The following is a 10,595-nucleotide window of genomic DNA, read 5'->3' as shown; positions in this document are numbered from 1 at the left end:
TCAAGGTGCCAACACATAACAGGGGGAGCTGTCTGACCCTCAGTGTTTAAGAAAGATCAAGGATGTGGTGGATGTAGGCCATGGCAGAGCTGAAGTGGAAGATGTACCCAGAGGGAGATAGGCAGCTTGGAGCTGGACTGGCGGGAGGCCAGGAACTTGCAGAAAGGCTTAGTAAGGATGCCTGAAAGCGCTGAGAAGGATCCTGGTCCTAGTCCTTCTGGAATGCAGGGAACACATAACATACATAGAAATTCATGTCCAGTCCACCTTCAGCAGCTGCTGCTTCTTGACTTGAGAAACAGACCTCAGGGAGGCTGGGGCCACGCCTTGGTACAAGAATGAGGGAATTTCGAGTCTCCTGGCCAAGGTCTCAGAATGCCTGTGTCCTTCAGGATTCTCGCCCAGGTTTTCCACCTCATTTAATGTTAAAGTTATACACGAAGGCTCTCCTTCTAAACTGGGGTGGTCTGGGGACGACATCAACTCTTTGATTCACTGGAAGCCAGTTGCTATGGTTCTGAATAGATGTGTCCCCACAAATTCATATGTTGAGATCCTAATCTCCAATGTGATGATGGTATTTGGTGGTAGAACCTTTGGGAGATGATCTGGCCATAAGAGGCCTCACACGCAGGTGGGCTCGGATTTGAAAATAATGGCTACGCTGCTGAGGCGCAGCCTATGGCTGGAAGACGTAAAGACTGAATCTCCCGAGAACCCCACCTCAGTTCTGCAGGCCAGATGGGCCCTTGTGGAGTTCCAGTCGAACCCAGAAGAAATGAGTGAGCCCAGTCCTCAGTCAGAGACAAGACCGGGATCACCCAGTCTACAGGAGGGGCCAGGCTTGGGGTCCCCTCGAAAGCAGCTGGAACCGGACTCAGGTTCCCCCCAGGGTCAGCGAGATCCAGGCCTGGAATCACCCCAAAGCCAGCAGAAGTCAAGTCCTGAATTCCACCGACTTCAGTCAAAGCCAAGTGAGGAGTCACCCAAGTTCTCCCAGGGCCAAGGCAAAGCGGACTCAGAATTGTGCAAGAGTAAGGAGGAGCCGACCCCGAGGTCCCCTAATATCAGTTGCAGCCGGGCTCAGGATCACTAGAGCCTTACCCTGGTCAGCATCTCTGGGTCCCAAGCCCTCGAAGCCACTACAGGAGCTGACACCCCAGTCGCCCGGCTCCCCACGGGATCAGCATGAGTAGAGTAAGCTAGCTCCAGCCAGGCAGCCGGCGAGAGAAGGCCTCGCGCCAAAGAAGCGAAAAAGTTGTCGGGCCCAGGCCCCTGCGTCCAAGAAGCCGAAGGAGGAGGAGATTCCTATAATCCCAAAGGGGAAGCGCAAGTCTGGGCGGGTGGAAGGACCGCTCAAAGAAGAGGTTCTCCCAGACGGTTCAAGACAAGCCCCTGCGCACATTCCGGGCAGCAGAAGATGAAAGATCGGCAGGAGAGGAAGCTGGCCAAGGACTTCTCCCGGCACCTGGAGGAGGAGAAGGAGCGTCGCTGCAGGGAGAACTTGAAACACCGCCTGGAGGAGGAGCGGGAGGCAGAGATCGTCCAAGTGATCTGAAACCCTGCCAAGCTCAAGCGGGCGAAGAAGCAGCAGCTGCGGTCCATCGAGAAGCCAGACACGCTGACCCAGCTACAGAAGCCACCGCCTCAGCGGCCGGCAGCCAAAGTCTGAGCTCAGGACGGCCGAGGCCTTCTGTGGCCAACCACCGTGTCTACACGGCAGCTCTTGGGTCACTGGCCACACTCCTCTGCTGACCCGGCACTCGGGCTCCACGGCTCCCAGACAGCGGCACCACCGGAGTCGGGGCTCTGAGCCTTCAAGGGTTGGTGGGCAAGTCTCCGTGGAGCAGGGGGAGCCTGGAACCTCGCAGAGACTGGAGGCGGGAAGAGGGTCAGCCTCCTCCTGCCCCCTGCCATGCCCCCTCCCGTCCAAGTGCCTTCAAACCAAGAAGAGTAATTTCTGGTTCCTCAGGGAACTGATGACTGGAGGGGTGACTCCCCAGAATGTGTCTGCTCTGTCTCAGGGTCCTGGATCCAACCCAGGCCAGGAGGCTGGAGTTAGGTGTCAAGCTCCCCCCACCCCCACCTTCCCAAAGGCTGCTTTGGGTCCCTCTGCACCCCACTGACCCTGTCACCCAGCAGACTGAATCCGGCTCCACCACACTTCTTAACACTTAAGGTTAAAATGGGGAGGTTGCAAGGGGCAGGGTCCCTCCAGCTCCCCCTTTCCTGTCCCAGACTCTGCAGAAGCCACCCCCGCCTCCCACCTGAGTTCTGATTAACTCATTACATCCAGTCTCCAGCAGAAGTCTGTATGGAACACCTGCTGTGTACTGGCACAATTCTAGGTATTAGGGAATACAGACAAAAGTTACTGCCTTCAAAAAAAAAAAAAAAAGTTACTGCCTTCAAGGAGCTTTCATTCTGATGGAGAAAACATAATTAACAATAAAGTACAAAAAAAAAAAAAGAAAGAGCCCTCACGAATGGGATTAGTATCCTTGTAAAAAGAAGTCCCAGAGACCTAGCTTGTTCCTTCTGTTATGTGAAGACACAGAGAAAAGACAGCAAAGAAGGAAGACAGGAACCAGGAAGCAAGCTCTCCCCAAATCTGCCAGCACCCTGGACTTGGACCTCCCAGGCCCCAGAACTGTGAGTAATTAATTTCTGTTGTTTGTTTGGTTTATTTTATTTTTATTGAAGTATAGTTGATTTACAGTGTTGTGGTAATTTCTGGTGTACAGTGAAGTGATTTAGTTTTATATGTATTTATTCTTTTTAAGATTCTTTTCCATTATAGTTTATTGCAAGATACTGAATAGTTTCCTGTGCTATACAGTAGGTCCTTATTGTTTATTTATTTTTGTTTATTTTATATACAGGGAAAGTGTTAGTCACTCAATCGTGTCTGACTGTGACCTCATGGACTATAGCCTCCATGGAGTTCTCCAGGCAAGAATACTATAGTGGGTTGACATTCGCTTCTCCAGGGAATCTTTCTGACCTGGGGATGGAACCAGATCTCCCACACTGCAGGCAGATTCTTTACCAGCTGAGCCATCAGAGAAGCCCATTATATATAGTAGCTTGTATATGCTAATCCTAAACTTCTGATGTATCCCTCCCCCCAAAGTTCTGTTGTTTATAAGCCACCCAGCCAGTGGTATTTTTTACTAAGACATCAGCCATCTCCACTGACCCCTTCTTCTTCACCACCATCACTTCCTCATCACTTAAGTCAGAAAAATCTGTTCAGTATTTTGATGCCACAAAACAGAATGGTGGGTTTCTTGTGGCATCACCCCTCCAAAAGAATACAATAGCAGACCTCAGATAATGTCATGAGAATCTAAGTGTTTCCTGTGGGTTTCTAGTGCTTTTACAGAACTTTGATAAGTACATTTTCTTTCTTTTTTTTTTTTCAATTATTTTTATTAGTTGGAGGCTAATTACTTCGCAACATTGCAGTGGGTTTTGTCATACATTGACATGAATCAGCCATGGAGTTACATGTATTCCCCATCCCGATTCCCCCTCCCACCTCCCCCTGATAAGTACATTTTCAAATCGTTTTCTTTCTGTTTTTAAAATATTTCTGTTCAAGTTTTTCTTTACAAGGAAAACTGTCCCTGTCTGTAGATCATCTGATTGTTTATGTTGAAAATTCCAGGGACTCTACAGTGCAATACTAGAACTAATAAATGATCTTAGCAATGTCATAGGATCCAAGGTTAATATAGAAAAATCTCATGTATTATATACTAGCAGGAAACAATTGGAAAATGAAATTTTTACAAATCCCATTTATGGCAATACCAAGAAACATAAAATAACTAGTAATCAGTTTAACAAAAGACTATCAACACCACTCTGATGAAAACTATAAAACATTGCTGAGAGAAATTAAATTAGATGAGACCGAAATAATTGGAAAGACATGCCATGTTCACAGATTGAAGGCTCAGAATTGTTAAGATAGCCGTTCTCTCCAAATTGAATTCTAGATTCAAAGCCATCACAGTCAACATCCATGCAGGTCAAGTGAGCTGTGGGAGAAATCCTAAGGAGCCAGGGCCCCAGACCCCCAGTGGAGAAGCAGAGGGGAGCAGTGCCTGCTGCCTGGGCTGCACCGGATCCTGGTAGAGGTGGCGTTCAAATGCACCGCTGTCCGGTAGAAACCCAGTGTGAGCCACAAATGCCAGCCAAGTCATATGTGTCATTTTTAATTTTCCAGCAATCACATTTAAAAGGTGAAATTATTTAAAAAAAAAAGAAAAGAAAAGGTGAAATTATTTTTAAAAATATACTTGTTTAAACCATGTCCAAAATAATATCATTTCCACACATGATCAACATTTCACATTACTAATGAGATAGTTATACATTATTTGAGATCTGTGATGCATTCTACATCTTCCCAGGTGACACTAGTGGTAAAGAACCCTGTCAATGCAGGAAACTCAAGAAATGCGGGTTCGATCCCTGGGTTGGGAAGACTCCTGGAGGAAGGAAATGACAACCCACTCCAATATTCTTGCCTGAGGAATCCCATGGACAGAGGAGCCTGGCGGGCTACAGTCCCTGGGGTCGCAAAGAGTCAGACATTACTGAGCGACTGAGCACATGCCTTCTACACTTACGGCAAACATCAGATGCTCAATAGCCATGTGTCGCCCACAGCTGCCACACTGGCCAACCCACTTTTAAGCCATATCTTCTGTTGTTCCCTAGTTTTTCTTTCTTTTTTAAAAGTTACTCTTTTTTTTTTAAAACAAAAACATTTGTTTGTTTGGCTGCATCCAACCTAGTTGTGGCATGTGGGATCTTTCTTGCACTGTACAGGCGTCTCTAGTTGTGGCATGCAGGCTCAGTAGTTGTGGCTCTTGGGTTCTAGGGCACAGGCTCAATAGTTGTGGTGCACAGACTTAGTTTTCCCATGGCATGTAGGCTCTTAGTTCCCCCACCAGGGATTGAACCTGAATCCCCTGCATTCAAAAGTGGATTCTTAACCACTGGACCACCTGGGAGGTCCCTGTTTCCTAGTTTTTACAGTTATTTTTAAAATCTACTTTGTTGAGGTCTGACCAGTGTACAAAAGCTGTACATATTTAATGGATAAAACCTGATGAGTTTGGAGATAAGTATGTACCCATGAAACCATCACCACAACCTTTGCCATAAACATATCTGTCAAACTCTGCAAATTTTCTCCCACCCTCCTTATTTATTTTTATCATTGTTATTATTATTTGTATTTTATTGGTTTGTTTCTTCAGTTGGGACAATAGCACAGTTCATCAGATCCGCCAAGGTCATCCCCCATGGGTCCTGAAAGGTCAGAGATTTCTTCTGTCACCTTCTGGGTCTGGCCCACTCACCCTCCTCGAGGCAGATTGTGAGCCCCTTAAAATGTGAGGTCTTGCATTATATGTCCTGGATCCACATATAGGAACATATGCCATCCTATGTTATCATCCCTTCAAAGGAACTTTTAAAATAATCTCCCCCTTTTGTATGTGGTTTTGAAGAGGATGTTTTATCTACATCTTCAATTTCAACCACAGTTCCGATGATGCCCCGTGTGTCCCTTGAGCAGAACAATTCCCTCAGCAATATCTAGTTATTTGGCAATCTTTAAATAACTGGCCACGACTGGCCCCTAGGTCGGGCCAACTGACCTGCCTCTGGGCAGGCTTCATACTCGTGGGCTACCTAGTTATGTGGATCTGACCGCATGATAGAAACGATTCCTCTGCAAAGTAAATACAAATTCTTTGGCATGAGAGTATAAAGGCTTATGTGGTAGCCTGCCCCCTGCCCCCACATGATGTATTTTTTTGGTGAGAGAAAATAATTTGAAATTTATAATGCTGCATAATTCTTTGTCGTTAGCACCTGACTTGCATTACACAATTTTAGATCTTTCCTCACTGACGGCTGCCCGTTCAGTAGCCTTAGCTTTTGTAATAAGGGCCTGCTCCCTTGACCTTGTGTCTAGCCCACCGCCCTCTGGGCAGGGAGCTGCCTTCCAAGAGGCCTCCTGCTTGTCAGCTTTCCCTTTATTGGAAATCAGCGTCTTGACTGGCTCCTTTTCTCAAACCCTGTCCAACCAATCCTTCTACTTAAATGTGTGCCTCATTTCCCTGTCCACTGATGGGTGCCCCAGACCTGCACTGACCTCCTTCTGTGAATCTGCCTTTAGGACCAAATAACAACCATAAAGGCCCAGGAAACGAAGCCTATCACGATTATAAATGACTGGAGGCTGCCTGTGCCCTGCCTCAGAACATTTACAAACTAATTTACTTGATTTATTTTTCTTGGCAAATCTTCCCTTTCGCTAGCTCCACCTGGAGTCATGTGGTCACCTGGGGTGGAGACTCTCAGACCAGTGTCTCCCTCTGGTGCAATCTTTTCATGACCATGCCCCCCCCAGCCCTGGGACCCAGCTGATACCATCTGGATAACTTCCTCAGCTTTTACTTTAAAAAATTGTTTAATTAATTATTTTATTTTTAGTTTTTGGCTGAACCACACAGCATGCAGAATCTTAGTTCCCCAACTGGGGATAGAACCTGCGCTCCCTACAGTGGAAGCACAATCTTAACCATTGAGTCACTAGGGAATTCCCACTTCCTCAGCTTTTAAAGCAGGACTTGCAGGGATTTCTCTGGTTGTCCAGTGGTTAAGACTTTGCACTCTCAATGCAGGGGGCTGGGTTCGATCCCTGGTCAGGGAACTAGATACCACGTGTTGCAACTAAGACCAGTGCAGTCAAATAAATAAAAATTAAAAATAAATAAATAAAGCAAGGCCTGCATAAAATTCCAGGGGCTCAAGGGAGACTTTTGGGCACCATTTGATTTGGAAGACCCACACCAAGGCCTGTCTCCAGGTGCCACCCATACCCTAATGGTCAAGAGCAAAGCTTCAGGTGCCTTTGTGAACTGAGACAGAACTGGAGCCTCTCTGAACCTTTCCCATTGCCTGCCTGTTCCTCCTCCCATTGCCCAAATCTGTAGTAACTCACTGAGGACGAGCAGATCAGACTCTTCCTAGAATCAGATCTGAGATGTATGCCTAGGCGGGAAGAAGTTATCATTCAGGAGGCAGCAAGACTTCCATACCATCTTCTTTTTTTTTTTTTTTTAAAAAAAAGCAAACCCATCTTGTTTGGAGAGCAACATAGAAGGTGAGTGACCCCTAACTACTAGTTCACACGATCCCAAGAGCGCAGCAAAGTCTGGTACAAGCATGCATTTGTTAATAGGACTGATTTCCACAGAATGGGCAGCCAAGGGCACCCAGGTGCAGCGCTGGAGGTGTCCCTTAAGCACCTACGAGCCCTACCTCTTCGACCAAGGAGGCCCGCCTGTCCCGGGACTTGGCAGAGTCTGCTGGAGGAATAGGAAAGGAACTGATCTGCAAGAGCTCTAGAAAAGGACGGTCCTCAGGGGTAAAACACATCTGAGATGGGACAAATAATCACACACCAGGCTAGGGGGCCCTGCGTGCTCCATGTCTGTGGAGGGGGCAGTGATGTTGGACGTGAAGAAAAGCCACAAATACATCGAGGATGGGCTGTCTTATCAGGCCTATGTCCTATATTTCTCCTTTTATTTATTTATTTTTAAAACTTTTACTTTTTTTTTTTTTGTTCTGTTAAACAATGATTTTATTGCTTTAGTACAATAGACAAATTTATGCAACCAGGGCAGAAGCTGTGGATGACTCCTATTTCCAATTGGGGGGCAGGACTTGTTCGGTCTTGTAATATTGAGCCAATTGGTGAATACGGCTCTCAATCAGAATCAGACGAAATTTAGCATCTTTATCCTTTCTGTTCCTCTCAAGATGCTTTCAAACAGCAACAACTTTCTTAATTAAATGATAGAGATCCTTGGGGAGGTCAGGAGCAAGTCCTTTGAACTTAAGAATTCTCAAGATTTTGTTGCCTGTCACAAAACGTACTTGCGCAACACCATGAGAGTCTCTCAGGGTCACATCGATCTGTGAGGGAGTCAGGCCCTTCTCGGCCAGTTTGTAGATCTGCTCCTTCACGTCGTCAGAAGTGAGCTTCAGCCAGGTGGGGACGCTGCGGCGGTAGGGCAGAGCCGACTGGGAGATAGGCCCTTTCCGGGAGCGTGCATGCGACCCATGATGGCGGCGGTGTGGTAGCAAAAGGTAAAACTTTTACTTTTAAATTTTATTTTATTTGGCTGTACCAGGTCTTAGTTGCAGCATGTGGGATTTAGTTCCCTGACCAGAAATTGAACTCAGGGTCCCTGCATTGGGAGCGGGTAGTCTTAGCCACTGGGCCACCAGGGAAGTTACTATAGTTCTCCTTTTAAAGGCCTGTCTCTCTTGCTAGAATTATCAGCCCTGGTGCTGGATCCGAACGAACTCAGTCTCACTGTTCGGTTTCCCAATGGCAACACGATCTATATGCCGTATCCTACCTACTGGAGTCAGATTGTGTTTGCCGGGCTTCCCAGGTGGAGTGTGGGTGGTCCACAAATGCTACTTTACAGAGAGAAGGAATTCACAAAATCCCATCTGCCCTGTGAGTGTCTCCTGGTGGGTCCAATTCCCACTTTGGGCTTTGTAATTACAAGTACTCTGCTTCAAGGGGGAAAAAAATCATTGTCTCAGTGCATGCGTGCTAAGTCACTTAAGTCATGTCCGACTCTTTGTGATGCTATGGACCATAGCCCTTAGTGCCTCTGTCCATGGGATTCTCCAGTCAAGAATGCTGGAGTGGGTTGCTGTGCCGTCCTCCAGGGGATCTTCCCAACCCAGGGATCGAACCCATGATTCTGACATCTCCTGCATTTGCAGGTGCGTTCTTTACCACTAGCATCACCTGGGAAGGCCCTCATTGTCTCAGAGGACTAAATAAAATGTCAGTCACATGAAGGTATACATGAAAGGAAAACCTCAATGTGGTAACCCACTTTTTCTGTTTCTTCCTTCTATGGTGGGGAGATAGGGGGAATTCTGTCTTTAACTAAGAATAATGTTGTGTGTTTAGCTAAAGCCCACACTTGTCATGAATTAAAGACTTTTCAATTTCCTCACTGATGGTTGCATATTTTGAAACCATAAATTTTAAAATCTGAGCTTATGGTTAACTTGACTTTGACTCTTGCCATTGGAGCTGCTAAACCTCCCCTTCCCCTCCACTCCAGCCCCTGACAACCAGTAATATGTTTTCTGTTTCTATCCATTTGCCTATTTTAGATCTTTCATATAAATGAAATTAAAAAACATGTGGCCCTTTGTGTCTGCCTTCTATCACTTCGATAATGTTTTTGTAGATTATCCATGTTGTACCACGTATTGGTATTTCATTCCTTTTCATTACAGAAGAATATTTCATTTTGTGGGCATAAACCAGATTTTGTTTATCCATTCATTAATTGATGAACATTTGGGTTATTTCTACCTCTTGACTACTATGAATAATGCTGCTATGAACATTCATGCATGGGTTTTTGTGTGGATGTTTGTTTTCATTTCTCTTGAGCATACCCCTAGGGGTGGAATGACTGTAATATGGTACCTCTATGTTTACCTTTTTGAGATACTGTCAAACTCTTTACTGGCATTAGTTTTGATGGTAGCAGTTTTCTTTTTTTGTAGTTTTCTCTTTCTGTTTCAGATAAGCATTTACTTATATAGATTAGACAATACAATAATTATTTGAGAAATAACCATTACTGGATATAATTAGGGAATGAATTTCCCTTCTGCCTTGAGATCAGCATTTATTTATATTGATCAGACCCCATCAATACTTCTTCAAGGATTAAGTATCATTGGAATTCATTTTGATGGTGACTGAGAGCCTTTGATTTCCCCTGAGCTCTCTCCTGTCAGTTTCTTTGCTGAATCCCAACCTTCAGCCTTGCCCTTTTTCTAGTCTCTGTCCCTTCTTCCCCTTTATGCCTCCATTTTCCCATCCCCCTTCCCACAAGACTAGGTTCTTTTTTATTTGGTGTCCATAAATCACATAACTATCTGGTTTAGGGAATGTCTGAGCCTTGAAAACTATTCTCTGTGGGCTGGACATACGGAGTTCATACTTTTAAAAATATGGAAAGGGAGAAAGGAGAGGCAGAAAGGGAATAAGATAACACAATGGAGTTGGTCTCAAAATGTGGCTTAAAAATTAGAATGAGCTGAAAGTGTCTCAGCTTTGAAAGAAGAGAGAAAGAAAATTAACGTATAAAAGCAGTTGGTCCACCATATATTTAGAACCTTGAGGCTCATGATCATACATGATAATCAGTCTCTTTCCTTCCAGCGACAGCCTCTGCTAGGCTCTGCCTTCTGTGAAATGGCTCTTTTCCAAAAAGTTCTGTCCTCATTCTTCTGCCTTCAGAGAAGCACCTAGGGGAGGTAATGCTTAGCTGAGTTCTCCTTTAACCAGTCATATTCTGACCCTGTCTTCTCTCTACCTACTCCATTTTGCTTCTTCCAGAATGTTCTGCCCCTGCTCTTGCAGAAATTTCTAGAGAGAGGAGTTCTACTCAGTTCTCCTTCAGTCATATTCTGAGCCCCTGGTATTTTCCTCAGATCACCCCACACAACCA

At 45.5% G+C, this 10,595-nt stretch overlaps 2 pseudogenes; one reads left to right on the top strand and one right to left on the bottom strand.

Moving 5' to 3' along the window:
• The first annotated feature begins 655 nt into the window (after nucleotides 1-655).
• On the top strand, nucleotides 656-1,755 carry LOC122434610 (annotated as a pseudogene).
• A 5,902-nt stretch (nucleotides 1,756-7,657) lies between these two features.
• LOC122434612 lies at nucleotides 7,658-8,159 on the bottom strand (annotated as a pseudogene).
• Nucleotides 8,160-10,595: the final 2,436 nt, after the last annotated feature.

Source organism: Cervus canadensis, chromosome X (assembly GCF_019320065.1).
Source record: "Cervus canadensis isolate Bull #8, Minnesota chromosome X, ASM1932006v1, whole genome shotgun sequence".
NCBI lineage: Eukaryota > Metazoa > Chordata > Mammalia > Artiodactyla > Cervidae > Cervus > Cervus canadensis.
This window is presented reverse-complemented; position numbering and strand designations above follow the sequence as displayed.